Here is a 15,360-nt window from a genome sequence, read left to right as displayed (position 1 = left end):
GAAAGCCTGCCCATCTAACAGTCACCTGCCAATAAGGACAGATTTCCAAGCTCCAGAGACATATGAAGAAGGCTAGTAGGTGTCTTCGTTTCTATTAATGTGATTTTTTAAAAAAAAACACTATCATAAAAGTAACTTAAGGGAAAAGGGGGTTTTGTCTCAGAGTTCAACAGTATGGTTCATCATGGCAGGGAAGTCAAGGCGGCGTGAAGCAGCTGGTCACAGTATACCTACAATAAGGAAAGAGATGGGGATGACTGCACGCAATCCAGGTCCCAGCTACCGAATGGTAATGCCCACAGTGGATGCCTCTCAGTTAACATAATCAAGACAATCCCCCCGTAGATGCCCATATCTCAGGTGATGCTCGATTCTGTCAAACTGACAATGCTGACCATCACAGTGAGTTACACACAGATGTCACTGGCCTTTTTGTGTGAAACCGGTGGCCCCACGCACCACAGCTCTGGCTTATTAGGAACTATTTCAGTTTAGCTTTTCAAAGAGACATACATATCCCATGTTTCTAAGTTATTGCGAAAGAATATAATCATTTTTAGCTGAAAGTTGTGCCCACATCATTCATGACTAACTCTTTAAAAAAAAGTCAGGAACTTGTTTTTGTTGCAAATAATAACTTTTTAAATGAGGCAGAGGCAGAAATATCCCTTGTGGCTCCAAGGTCGAGGTCATAATGAGCTGTGAATTTAGCAGGACACCACCTCGAAAAGCAAAGGTAGCATGCTAAGATAAACATCATGTCACAAAATCAGTGACATTCCCATGCCATAATTAAAACCACCATAGCAGACACATAACTGTAGGTTTTCATGCATTCTGCCTTGGTTTTTGCATCATCTATGTTGTATGGGTATGCTACATAGTTAAGCACATCCTTCTCTCGTGCCCTTCTTCCTCTTTCTACCCAGCCCACCTTCCTCACAAGTCCAGACCAGGCATCAGCTGAGGAAGGAGCGGTAGGAGCCTGACAAGTTGAATTCTATCCCAGGGACACACCAAATGATGGGACATGCAACCCCAAAAGTCCTATAGTGAGATTGGGAGTGTAGAAAGAACTACCTGGAAACTCTCCTGGGAGTGCTCAGAGGCCAGCTAGCCTCGAGAAAGAAGACTCCCTGAGTTATCAAAACAGAAGGAGAGAACCAACTCCCAAATTTTGTCCTCTGACCTCCAATGCATCCCATGACGTCAGTATATACACATACATCAATTTTTTTTAATCTTTGGGGGCCACTCCCTCTTAAACACATGGCACAGAGCGAACCTGTCAACTCCATCTAGATAATTTTGCTCAGTTCTTTCTAAGGGATTGAGGTTTTGGTAGCCATTTATATATGGGAAGAAAGCAGCACCAGCAAAACAGCCCAAAAAAAAAGGACAAAAATAAGTTACAGATAGACTTAGAGAAAAGCACGGTGGGTTAGGAGAAAGACTGCTGGCTTTGGATCCTGAGATCTGGGCCTCACTTCCAGGTTACTACTGGCTACTCTGTAGTAGTAGTGTGATTTTGCTACGGCGCAAGTTACTAAGTTCTTGTTCTTTCTCTAAGGAGAACAAAACCCATCTGGATTGCTGAAGGACACAAAATGGCAAAGGCACAGGGCTCGGCATTCACGCTGGACAAGCTGATCCCTGGTACCAGTACATCGAGGGGAGCAGGCTCCACTTGACAGACAACCACCCTCTGAGCCCTTTGGGCCGTGTAGACAGTGTGCCTTCACATGGCTCTCAAGCTGTGGGTTGTGACCCCTTTGGAGGGGTATCGAATGACCCTTTCACAGGGGTCGCCTAAGACCACTGAACAACACAGATATTTACATTACAATGCATAACAGTAGCAAAATTACAGTTATGAAGTAGAAATGAAAATAACTTTATGGTTGGGGTCTCCACAACATGAGGAACTGTGTTAAAGGGTCACCACAGGAGGAAGATTGAAAACCAGGACTCTCTAGTAAGAATGGATATAAACAACAGAGAAGAAGAGAGATGGGCAACTACATAAGAGATGTAGGTCCAGGCAGTGGGGTTGGCTAGAATGGGAACCCTCTGCGCAAGGCAACGGTGGTTACTCTTCAGGTAACTCCTCAGAAACTGAGCCTATGCTATAACTTCAGGAGTTGCTGAAGCCATAGCTCGGGGTGTTAGTATGATGAGCCGTTGTTACTCTGCCTTGAGAAGCCAGGCTCACTCTGGTCTGTGTTTGCTTCTTTTCCTGACTCTCTTTCCCTGTAATTCCCAGGCTTAACTTTACTGAATAAAACTCCCAACTCTACCTCAAAACTGAAGCTGTTAAAGAGCCCAACTGTGGGCCTTCAAGATGGCTCAGCAGGAAAGGTGCCTGGCTCCAACATTGGCTACCTAAATTCCCTGGGACCTATGTAATGGGGGAGAGAAACAACGTCTGCAAGTGTTCCCCTGACTTCCACATATGTGGGCATGCGTGCACACACTCACCGACATACACACACATAAATAAACACTTTTAAGAAAGAATCCACCTGTCATTGTAACAGACAACAAAAACACAGTTGTCCACTACAGACTGAACTAGGTGTAGGCTTAGAGAGGGGGTTATCTCACGCTAGATCCAGACCATGGCTCCAGTGTCGTGAGATGGTGATATGGTTCATAATTAAAGTCAGTAAGAGCACACAGTCTGATAACTATTATTTAGCAGATTGTTTTGTTTTAGAAGCCCGTCCTTCAAAAACTGAGTCTGCAGTTACGCAATCATTGCTTTGATGTTTTAAAAACTGAAGTATTAAAATAGTCAAAGATCACTTTACTAATATCATCTTAATTTCAATGTCATAATCAATTTTTATGGAGATCTGTGTCCCAGCTAATCAGAAGGCTGAGGTAGGAGCATCAGAAGCCTGCCTGGGTTACTTAGCATCTATCTTGAAGCTAAAAATTAATAATAATACTCAAAGGGTTGGGGGTGGAACTCGGTGGTAGAACACTTACCTAAACAAGCACAAGGCCCTGGGTGCAAGCCCCACTGGGAAAATTTAAAAAGCCAGTTATTTAAACTAACAAAAAAGGGCTGAAGATGTAGCTCAGGGGTAGGAGGATTGCCCAGCTCACACAAAATTCTGAATTTATTCCTCCACATAATGAGAGAAAAAGCCTTTTAGGCAAATTCGTGCTAGGAGGGTTTGTTTTATGCCACAATATGATAGTGTAGTATTCTTGCCGGGTGGAGGACAACTTTAGACTCTTGGATTCCAAAGCCGTGATCGACTCACTTCCTTCACTGACAGAGGAGAAAGCCGGATGCTGAGAAAGTGTCTATAAATGATCCAAGGCCACTCGGCTTCTAGAAAGAGCTCTCTGCAACATGTTACGTCTCTTATCAAAGCCCATGTTTAAACTACATTTTTGCCATATAAGAGCAAATGCTTGGTGTTTTATTGTCATTGTTGCTTAGGGTTTTTTTGTAATTTAGAAAGAAAATTACAAATGAAAGCATCTTGCTTGGGTGAAGGCTAATTAGTCTATTTTCCTTTCCTACTAAACATTTACACCATTTTTAAATCAATGCTCTTTTTAAAGACTATTATTTCAAATTAGAATCAGTCTGATAAATGGACCAATTAGAAAGCCCAGGGCTTGGAACAGGTTGTTAAAAATGTGCCCACAACACAAGGATGGTTGCTGTTAACCCAGCAGATGCGCCAGGACTCAGCTGCAGGCAAAACCATACAAACTCCCCAGCACCGGCCAAACTGACAATTATCACGGTGCTAATGAGCTATTCCTGACGAGCCAGCCTTAGGACTCAATGGACCAAAGCAGGGAAAACACAGAACCCTATTCCATTCCCATTGACTGATCGGTTGGTTGATTGATTAGTACTGGGGAATAAACCTAGGGCCTTGCCATGTGCATGCCTGGGTAGAAGTTCACACCAACTGAGCCAGATCCCCAGTCTACATTACCCACTTTTTAAGACCCAGCGAAGAACTAACTATAGAACAAACCTGTGTTGAAATGCACAGCCGTCTTCCGCCTCCACCAGGTGATCTACCCTTGAGTCTTCTCTGCCTGAAAAATGACAGACAGGGACGGCTCCACGCACTCCATAGGAAAAGGGTCTCGGGGTCCAGCCCTCACCCCTCATCTTCACGTGCACTTGGCAGCCAGTCCAAACCCAAACTGCGGCGGCCCTGGTTTCACGCCTCAACAAGGAGCCCGAGAGCCTTTCAAAGGCTGCATTAAGGATCTTGCGCTCCCTTCTGTCCAAGCATGCCCTGCGTGTGTTTGTTGCATTATTACCACCCCATAAAATGTGAGTCTGCAATAATTCAAGCAAAACTCTCCCACAGTCCTTATGCTGCCTCCCCAAACACAGCAGGGCCTTTTCCAAGTCCCCTTTCCCATCCCAGCTTCCCCAGCGTCTCACCACCACGCTGTCATGGGGGCTTTTGTAGACTGTTTTATCCCAGGACACACTAGTTTTCCCAGTGCGCCCCAACCCCACGCAACTCCCTGCCCTTACTGTCATGACCACCCTTTTCCTTGTAGCTCCGTCTGCTCACCTGCTGGTTCTCTCCTTTCGTGGGTGTACCATTTTTAGGGGACGTACTATGTAAATTTTAATAATACTCTTGCTTAGCTACATGGACATCAACAGCAGCCATTCAGTGTGACATTTGTCTATTTCTTACTCTTGCCTTTCTCTCCGAAACCAAATGGAGAGGGGCCAGCAAGATGGCTCACCAGATAGAGATGCTTGCTGCTGAGTTTGACAACCTAAGTTCGATCCCCAGGACCAGATGATGAAAGAACAGTCAATGTCCATAAGTTGTCCTCTGACCTCTCCACATGTGCACAAATATTTACACACATCCACTCACACGCACACTAATGTAACCAAAGCTTAAAGCACGGACAGAGAGAGGGTTGCATGAGAGACGCCATCTCGGCCTTAGAAGGGGGGTGCTTCCTGCTCACTCTGCCACCTTCAGGGCCCTTGCAGAAACTGTGAGGAGATCCACACAGCACTCGGGAGGGGCTGCTGCTAGGTCTGCCCTCTTCACCAGGTCAGGCTTAGTGTAGAAAGGCCTGAGAGTACGGCCCTCTGGGGTGAACCTAGGGCAAGGACAAGCTCAGAGAACAGAGGATAGGAAAGACTCAAGAACTGAAGATGGCTTACATCCTGAACCCGGGCCAGGGCAGAACTCTGGGAACCAAACCCATTCTTTCTGCTTCTCCTTTCCCTACCCCTAAGAGCCAGCTTCCCAAATCTGTCTGAAACATAGTCTCCAGAGACATCCCACAGAGATATTACCAGAGACATCCCCGCAGAGACATCTTCGCAGAGACATCGCCACAGAGACATTCCCAGAGACATTCCCATACAAACATCCCCCAGAGACATCCTCGCAGAGATATTTCCAGAGACATCCCTACAGAGACATCTCCTCAGAGACATCCCCAGAGACATCCCCGCAGAGACATTCCCAGAGACATCCCCATAAAAACATCCCCCAGAGACATCCCCATAAAAACATCCCCCAGAGACATCCCCGCAGAGATATTTCCAGAGACATCCCTACAGAGACATCCCCGCAGAGACACCCTCACAAAGACATCCCCGCAGACACCCCCACAGAGACACTCCCGCAGAGACACCCCCCAGAGACATCCCTACAGAGACATCCCCACAGACACCCCCACAGAGACACCCCCCAAGACATCTCCGCAGAGACACCCCCACAGATGTCTGTGGTTCCTGCCGAGTCTCTCACCTCACACCCAGCTTCCAATGGAACAAATCAATTCCAGCTGACAAACACAAAGCTGTAAGATGCGGAGATGAAAAAAAGACTCCTCTGCAGTTGGTTACTCTTGTGTGTTCCTCCCTCTATAAAGAGGCCCAGCCTGTTAAAAGGAAGTTACCAGAGAAGCCCAAAACACATGGTGAAACACCAGACCGATTCCTCTGGTTCAAGCTCCCCACAGCCGAAGGCCACCTTCCAGCTACAGGCTACAGGGAAGCTAAAGGCCTCCCACCCTCCCAGTTAGTGCTAAAACAATAGTGAACTTTCAAACAAAAGAATGCAAGAAACAGGAAAAGCAGCACTTGGTGGATCACAAAGTGTGAGGGAATCTTGGAAAGGAGGGAGAAGAACAGTCACACATCAACAGCAAGGATCAAAACAGGGGAAGCTGCAGCCTAGGCTTCAGGGGACCAGGGGGTCCTTTCCACAGGGCCTGACGATCAAGCTTAGAGCCACTGAAGGGCATGCAAGGAGCTCTGGAGTACCTCTGGTGATGTTATAAGGGGCAAAGGTAAAACAGGTATGAGCCCCCGATGCCCAACCCCACATTCGGTGCCCAGCCCTGCCATTTCCCTCTCGAGAATCCTTAGAAGCCGGGAGTCACAGCAGCGGAAATGGGCGCTACGGCTTAGGGAATCTCTGTGTGGGTGTCAGAGAGGAACTGAAAGTTGTTCAGAAACCCCTTCCCATCCTCACTTCCCCTTGGAGGGTCTGACTACTTTCTATGACATCACCAGGGATGGAGAGCCAGACAGACCACTTCTTAAGACAGGGACTGCTTTGGAAACTCGGCAACTGCAGAGAAGATCAAAGACAATTCCAGAAATAAATGAGTTAAGTAAATAAATAAGATAAAGATAAAGCCAGAGCTTGTGAGTTACTTGAAGAAATCCAGAGTACAAAATAAAAGGACCACGATAAGCAAAGAGCATACTAGCCCAGAGGAGACATAATATAGGCCCCCAAAGCCATAGGACAAAAGATAATTGAAAGAAATCTCTAAGGACCTTGGGAAAGATTTTAAAATAATATTAGGCAAACAAGGCAAGACCAGGCTGCTCTGAAAAAGAGGCAATCAATCAGAAGAGAGAAAATTAGAAATGACCGTTAAAGAAACCAATGGACTTAGAAATAAAAAGAGCCACGGAAACTCCCAAAGCCGTGACCTGGGAGAGCAGATATAAAAAACCACACAAGAGTGAAGCCCCAAATCTTCAGACCAACTAATGTGTGTCAGGACCTGAGGAAGAGGGGGGTTCAGAGCACATCCCCAAGACAACAATGGGGGAGCAGCTTCTCCTCTAATCAAGGTGCAGTTACCAGAGTCCAGTTACCAGAATGGATGCCCTGCTCTACCCGCGAATGGGCTCTGATCACGAGACATCCAGGCTTTGGAAGGGACAGATGGCCATATGGTTTAGTGGTAACAAAATCAAAGCATGGCTGAGAACACCTCACTCTATCCTCCACTAGAGAAACACCTCGCAGCCTCTGCATCCATCTCTTCTGAAAAACAGATCTCTCATCTCCCCTGAGTACACCGATGCTATTTATTTAATCAACCTGTTGAGGAGAGAGGCCCACGCCCTAGACCATTACTGGAGACAATCCTCATGGACAGAATGCAGGGATATAATTTAAGGGATGTGTCACATGAGCTGGTTCAGCCAATAAGCACAGGATCATCTCATAAGGAGCTATGCCTGTCACCCCCACACGAGTGGCCTGCACAGTGTGGGTAAGCCACCACTCAGATGAGGTCTCCTGTGTCTGGATTCTCTTGTCGGGACTGGTAGTGATTAGGAGATTGGGAGCTATACAAGATCAACGGCTAAGTTCTTGCTTCCAATGTCCTCGTTTGTTGGGCTTCCCGTTCTGAAAACAGGGACGGTGAACTAGAGTCTTGGTCACCAACCTGTCCATGGGGGAGCATCACCTGGGGAAGCTCCTAAAGCAAGGGCCCGCCCCTGGCAGATCTGACTGACAGGCCAGGGAAGAGTCCACTCACATGGTCAGTGCTGAGGGCCCATAGATGGTGACTTCTATAGGTTCAAGTTCCGCTCCGTGAAAGATGGAAAAGGTGAACCAACAGAACTCTCTCCTTCCCACCTGCATGGCCGATGGATTTCTAATCCTGCAGATTAGATGTCCTCACTTACTGCCCTATGTTGTGTTCCCTGTGATATCAGGAGGCCTAAGGAAAACTACACAGAAATTGGGGTACAACAAATGATCAGAAAAGGTTAATTATTATAATTACACTTTTATAAATAAAGTATGGGGGTATGTATGCTGAAAACATCCAGTGATTCCCCAGAAGTAACGGGGTCCCTGTGTCTGCAGCACAGAAGTCAATAACATTTTTTCAAACTGACCTAACTGTGTCTAATATCTGACAATGAGAATGCCTCGGTGGTCCTCATCTTTCCCAACGCTGCAACCCTTAATACAGTTTCTCATGTTGTGATGACCCCCCCAGCATAAAATCATTTTATTGATACTTCATAACTGCAATTTTGCTACTATAATAAATTGTAATGTAAATATCTGGTATGCAGATTATCTGATATGCTACCCTCAAAGGGGTCTCGACCCATAGGTTGAGAACCACCTTCTCAGATGAAGAGGGATATGTGTCAAAGAAGCACATATTAAAACAACTCTTACTGTTTGTATTTTAACTAAAGTATTCTAAGGTTACAGCCTAAGTATCTGTCTTAGTTAGGGTTCCTATTGCTGTGTAGAGACACCATGGCAACTCTTATAAAGGAAAACATTTAACTGGGTGGCTTACAGTTCAGAGGTTTAATTAATTATCATCATGGTTAGAAGCAAGGCAGCATGCAGGCAGACATGATGTTGGGGAAGGAGCTGAGAGTTCTTATACCTTGACACACAGAAAATAGAAAGGGGTCTGTCTTATTGGGTGTGGCTTGAGCATCTATGAAACCTCAAAGCCTGCCTCCACAGTGACACCTCCTGACAATGCCACTGCCTTTGGGGACCATATTCTTTCAATCACCTCAGGAGTGTTTACCACATGCCCATGGGTGACACAGTGCACAAGAGTTCGGCATTTGTCTGACAGTAGCTGCAAGTGAAGACTGGATCATGATGTATTATTTTTATCTAACTTTAAAAAAAAAAACTTCCTCTTCCACAGATCACAGAAACTCGAACACAAAGCTACTCCTTGTTCCACTCATTCTTGCTATAGTTCCTTTTTCCACCACACCCTTTTCTCTAGAGTATGGAGCCAGCCCAAAATACTCACACTAAATGCAAACCCACGGAAATGTCAGCCAAACTTTCAATTTTGGTTTTTGGCTTGTTTAGGTTGTGTGTGTGTGTGTGTGTGTGTGTGTGTGTGTGTGTGTGTGTGACAGTGACTTCTACACGTGTGTCATGCAAAGAGCCATGCTTTCCTCTCTGATGCAGGCAGGGATCCTTCACAGTTGTGGGCTGCAGGCTGTGGTTTGAAACAGAATAGAAATACTTCTTCAATGACAGCACAATTTAACTGGGCTAGGGAATTTGATTCTTGCCCTCAATTCAAATTCTTTGTTCAAGAAGTGACAATAAATTTGGCAAGAATCATCAAGGGCTCTACTGCCTCTTCGAACAACGGGCAATCTGGGTGCCGAAAGTCACAGCCAAAAACCAAAGCCCCAGCTAAACCGAAAAGCCTGCATGGCAGCTGTCTAAACTCTACTGGGTTTTTCCAGCTCTGCGCTCCCTCAGGAAGGATCCTGTTAGGAACACAACAATATCTCAGTTGGTAAAATGCTCATTACAATCTAAGGATGTGATGCCCAGAACATACTTTAGAGGGTTGGGGGCAGGCACAATCGTGCATGCCGGTAATCCCACCAACAAGGTTGTAAAGTCAGGAAGACACCTGAGGCTCACCTGCCAGTCAGCCTAGACAGGATGGGAGCTCTGGACCTCAGGATACCTAGGATTAGCCTAGAACCTCCACACGTATGCACATGCTCACACATACATACACATACAGAATAAGTCACATTCTTTGATTGTTTTCCTTGACTTACATAAAACTGAACAGACAGAATTGTACTTCTGAAACTTCACTTCCTTTACCAAGAGAAAAAAGGAAACCAGAAGACAGAACCAGCCAGCCCAGGCTCCCTCCATGTTCACTCCTCTCTCTCATTAGAGTCTCCCCTGGCATCCTGAGAGCTGATCCCAATGAGCCCATCTGGTCCCTCGGTGGTATTCCAGATGATAACTGTTCCCTCACAACCATATTAAAGCCTGGAGCCGCAAGAGGAATTCCCATAGGTAATGAGATTATTCTAATCTCTGATTGATGAACTATTTATCTAAGTAAGGAAACAGATAGGAAGACTATTTAGAGAGGGGGTAAAGACAAAAATGTAATTACCGGACAGAGGAGAGTGGATTATGTATCTTCTTTGACACCAGACTATCTCAAGGTCCTAATTACAATGGAAATTTTAGTCTATTTCTCAGAAAAGGCTTCTAAAATTGTAAAACGCAGGCTTCTAGGCAAGAAACTTGAAGTTAATTGGTTTTGGTCAAAGGTCACTTTGTAATACTAAATTACTGTGCAAATTATTGCCAAATGGAAAATTGGGGGGAAAATGGTTAAATTAAACATGGGCTGTAGTTGGGTTTAAACTGTATAAACCATTTTCCATTCCCAGTGCCTTCCCCGCTATGTGTCAAAGCTTCTCAATGCAGCACATTCATTTCCAAATCTCTGCTTCTGAGAATACGGCTCAGAGGATCCGCACACTGCAGTGTATAAGGGTCCTTTGTTCTACCTCTCTTTTTGGAACAGAAACAAGCTATACCTAACTGAGGGATCTTACGCCTCAGGGCTCCTTTTAAAGCCTGGGAGGGGCCTCGACAATGTGCCTGTAACAAATCCTGCTACAGAATGGTCTTTTGTATACTGATTCTTAATGATCCTTCCCACAAATTACATGTGTTTGAGAGCCAACAAAACATGGACTCCCTAGAAGAAAGTATGTGCAAACTATATTTTGGACAAGGTGGTCACATCCAGAATACATAAGAAGTTCCAAACATTCAATGGGGGGGGGGCGCTGATCTAAAAATCAGCAACCTGGCTATCAAGATGGCTCAAAGGGTAAAGGTGCTCACCATCAAGCAATGACCCGGGTTTGATCTCTAGAACCCAAATGGTAGACAAAGGGGAGTGACTTCTGCACATGCACACACACACATGCACACACATGCACAGATACACATATAAATGTGGAAAAATAACTTAAAAGGGCAAGGCTTAAGTAACTGTTTATAAAGAAGACATGCGGCTGGCCAACAGGTATATTAGAGTACATGACTAATGACTAATATCACCACCATCACTAACACCACTGCTAACCACTGCTAACCACTGCTAACATCACCACTAATATCACCACTAACATCAGAACTAACCAAAGAAAGGCGAGGCAAAACTACCACAAGCCATCACCCACTGGAGTATGAAGGCTTATTATCAAAAAGACTGAACAAAATGAGCCCCACATACTGATGTTGGAGTCGCAAACTAGTACAGACACTGTGGAAACTGTATAGATTTTAAAAAAAAAAAGTATCCTCAAAATATGAAAAACAGACCCACCCTCCAACCCGGCAATCCCACTGCCATATCCAAGAAGTCAGTGGGTAGAAGAGATGTCTGTCCTTCCATGGTCGCTGTTTTCATCCATGATAACCAGAGAATACAAAGTATCTGCTGATGGCAAATAAGGAAGATGCAGCGTTTGCGCGTGATGGGACATTGGACAGGATGAGCTCCTTGTGCGTGATGGGACATTGGACAGGATGAGCTCCTTGTGCGTGATGGGACATTGGACAGGATGAGCTCCTTGTGCGTGATGGGACATTGGACAGGATGAGCTCCTTGTGCGTGATGGGACATTGGACAGGATGAGCTCCTTGCGCGTGATGGGACATTGGACAGGATGAGCTCCTTGTGCGTGATGGGACATTGGACAGGATGAGCTCCTTGTGCGTGATGGGACATTGGACAGGATGAGCTCCTTGTGCGTGATGGGACATTGGACAGGATGAGCTCCTTGCGCATGATGGGACATTGGACAGGATGAGCTCCTTGCGCGTGATGGGACATTGGACAGAATGAGCTCCTTGTGCGTGATGGGACATTGGACAGGATGAGCTCCTTGCGCGTGATGGGACATTGGACAGGATGAGCTCCTGTCGTCCAGGGCAGCAGGAATGGAACTGAGATCGTGAAGTAAGCCAGGCAGAGAATTGTGACCACTGAAACTGCTCGTACAGAGAACACAAACCTCTTATCACACAGGAGGCGGCCTATCTCTCCTCTGCCTTCTTCACCTGTCCACCAGGAAAGTTGTAATGCGCAAGATGCCGGGAGAACAAATTCCAGTCTCTCTTGCCTCAGACTTGCCCGAGGGACAAGCGGCTACAACTCCAGGCCCTGCACCACCAGTGGGAGATGGGTCTGAAATGCTTCTCACCACAACTAGGCAATCAGGACAGATAACAGGGTCCAGAGACCGGAGGAAGGCCTGGAGCAGTGAGAGTCCCCCCCCCCCCTTTCCCTTTTCCACCGCATTATTACCCAGGTGGGTGCAGCCTGAGATAAGTCACTGGGAATCATGCTAGGATTTGCATCCATCACCCCTCAATAGGAAATATTTTTACATTCTTCTTAGTGAGCAACTTCGCCTGAAAGAAAATGTTTGGATCAGGCTTGCTTATCCTATGGCTGAGAAAAAGAAAATTCCTTCTTAGTTCCTAAACTAATGGAGAAAAAGAACTTCTTCTGGCCAAGTAGGTACCGCACACACAAGATGGAGAACAGACACCAAGACTACACGACTCCAACCAGAAATGCAGACCAGTGATGGATAAGAAAGGGTAAAAAAGATGGTAGTAACCACTGGAAGTAAGACCTTGAAAGAGTGTTGTGATCTGGGAAAAAGGAAGGGACAGTGATCCTAGCCCAGCCATGCCCACAGTCAACAGAGGCACCAAAAACTTAGTCAATGATTCAAAACAGAAAATTGTAACACTGCATGAAATTGTAGCATTTTGCCTTTGCACCTGCAGCCCCTGCCTGTGCCCCTGCGGCTCCCACCTGTATCTCTGCGGCCCTGCCTTTGCACCTGCAGCCCCTGCGGGCATGAGGCTGAAGCAGGACAATCACCCCCTGAGCAACACAGAAAACCTTCACCTCAACAGAACAAACTAATATGAGCGGGAGGAGGCGAGAAAGGGGAGGGCAAGAGAATGTGAAACAGAGAAGGAGGAGGAGGAGGGAGAGGAAACAGACTAATGTGGCTTGCTTTTTTTTAAATCAGGCATAGCACAAAGCTCAATCACACTTTCGACAGCTCGCACTTAAATCTGAGGGAAATATTTTACTACTCCTGTTTTAACAAGAAAATCAGGGCCCAGAAAATTAGCCTCAAGTGTACACAAGTAAACAGTTAATGGAGAACAGATCTGGGCCCAGTCACACTGTGCCGTGAGTGGCTAGAACAGCCCAGAATGACCCCGTACAATGGGATGGGACATGGAGAAAACACCCTGGTGAAGAGAGGTGACAGTTTCAGAAGGGTTGCAGAAGAATCGTGCAGAGCCCCTTGTAACGCTACGTTGCAGACTTTAGGGGTAATGAGACCTATAGACTTGATTGCTAAAGAAAAAGAAAACGAAACAAGGGCTAGAGGCCTGGGGGTCACAGCTCAGCTTCAGGGGGCCTGCTCGGCCTGCTCAAGGGTGTGAAAGCACTAAGGGCAGTAAGAAGGCTTGACAACACAGGACACATCCCAGCACTGTCCCCTTCCGCTCCCTCCCCCTTCCGTTCACTCAGCATTTTCTAACACACATCGACTGAAGACCTTGTTATGTGACGTGTGTCTTAGAATGCCAGTTAACCATCTCGACATTGCACCCAAAGGGCCTACATGGTGCACACCCTGCATGTGCCGTTTTTCTTTCTTATTCCAGACAGACTTACCCAAAGATAGACCAACGATGATCAATAAAACACTATACTCCAAATGCCAGATGAAATTAAAAATTCTAATTACAAAATTGTTCCTGGTTTTGCTGGGCGGTGGTGGTGCACACCTTTAATCTCAGTGCTCGGGGAGCAGAGACAGGGGGATCTCTATGAGTTCAAGGCCAGCCTGGTCTTGAAAAACCGGAGGAAAAAAGTTCCTGTTTCAAAAAAATAAGCCAGTTGTAGTATTGTTATCACAGCTGTCTAAGGGACATTTGCATCATCCATGCAAAGACTATGAATGGCGCTGTCCGAAACATGGTCACCATCTGCTGAGTGGCCGTCCTCTTTATTCATATGATTGTGTTTTGATTAGCACAACTCTCATGAGCACAGGAACTTCCAGGCATTTCCAGAGATACATTCTGAGACTGAATTGGGCTTAATTTTCCCAATTATAGAACAAAGAGGAGCTAAATTAAATTTCTAATTGTATAGATTTTGCAAGTCCCAGCAGTGACGGCCAGTGTGCATGCACACTATGGTAACAACTCCTTCACTGTTGTGAGCCTTCTGGACTGCTGAAATAACAGAAAGATACATATAACTGCCAAGAATTCTTTTTAAAAAGTAGTATTACACTCATACTATTTGAACATCTATTCAGCAAGCAGGGAATTCCTACGCAAACAAAATTCTCTCTTCCTTCAAACCATATTTCGACTTGTTCCTCTTCAACTGTGGCAGTGTCTTTGGTCCAGGCCAGTTCCACTGAAACCATTTCCGGTTCCTGCGTGTATTACAGGTTGGTCTGGGATCTTGTTTTTCTGAGTACAGATCCTCTCAGTATTAAAAATGTTAAAAATCATCAAGTAATAAAGATCTCTAAAGCAATCTTTAAAACTTCCTAGTAGTGTGTCTGTGAAATGGCTCAGTGGGTAACAGTGTTTTCTGCCAGGCCTAACAACCTGAGTTGGATCCCCAGCCTCACATGTTGGAAAAAGAGCACTGACTCCTAAACATTGTTCTATGACCTCCACACACATAACAAGACATATAACATGCATGCACGTGCGCACACACACGCACAAAATGTGATTTATTTTAACTTCATAATTAGACTGGGCATGTATCTTTGTGTACATGTCTAGCATTCAGGAAATGTCCTAGGTTTGATCCGAAGAAAGAGAAGGAGGAGGAGGAGAAGAAGGAGGAGGAGGAGGAGGAGGAGGAGGAGGAGGAGGAGGAGGAAGAAGAAGAAGAAGAAGAAGAAGAAGAAGAAGAAGAAGAAGAAGAAGAAGAAGAAGAAGAAGAAGAAGAAGACCTACATAATTCACACAGCAATAGTAAAGGCCATGAAAATAAAAATATTTTCATTTGGTCAAGAGGATAATATCCCTAGCCTTGGTGGAGACCTGACATTTGGGTCAAGGCCAATGGCTTGACTAAAGAACTACCCATCAGAAAGACAGGTTCACCTTAAACCATACTACTGAGATAGGTGGACTATCCATCCCTTTAATGAGATACTGTGCTTCC

At 45.6% G+C, this 15,360-nt stretch overlaps 1 protein-coding gene across 1 annotated transcript in view; it reads right to left on the bottom strand.

The window, feature by feature from the left end:
- The window catches only part of Tiam2 (TIAM Rac1 associated GEF 2), a 207,184-nt gene that overhangs the window by 158,965 nt on the left and 32,859 nt on the right, over window positions 1-15,360 (bottom strand). The window lies entirely within an intron of this gene.

This window comes from Microtus pennsylvanicus, chromosome 1, assembly GCF_037038515.1.
Source record: "Microtus pennsylvanicus isolate mMicPen1 chromosome 1, mMicPen1.hap1, whole genome shotgun sequence".
NCBI lineage: Eukaryota > Metazoa > Chordata > Mammalia > Rodentia > Cricetidae > Microtus > Microtus pennsylvanicus.
This window is presented reverse-complemented; position numbering and strand designations above follow the sequence as displayed.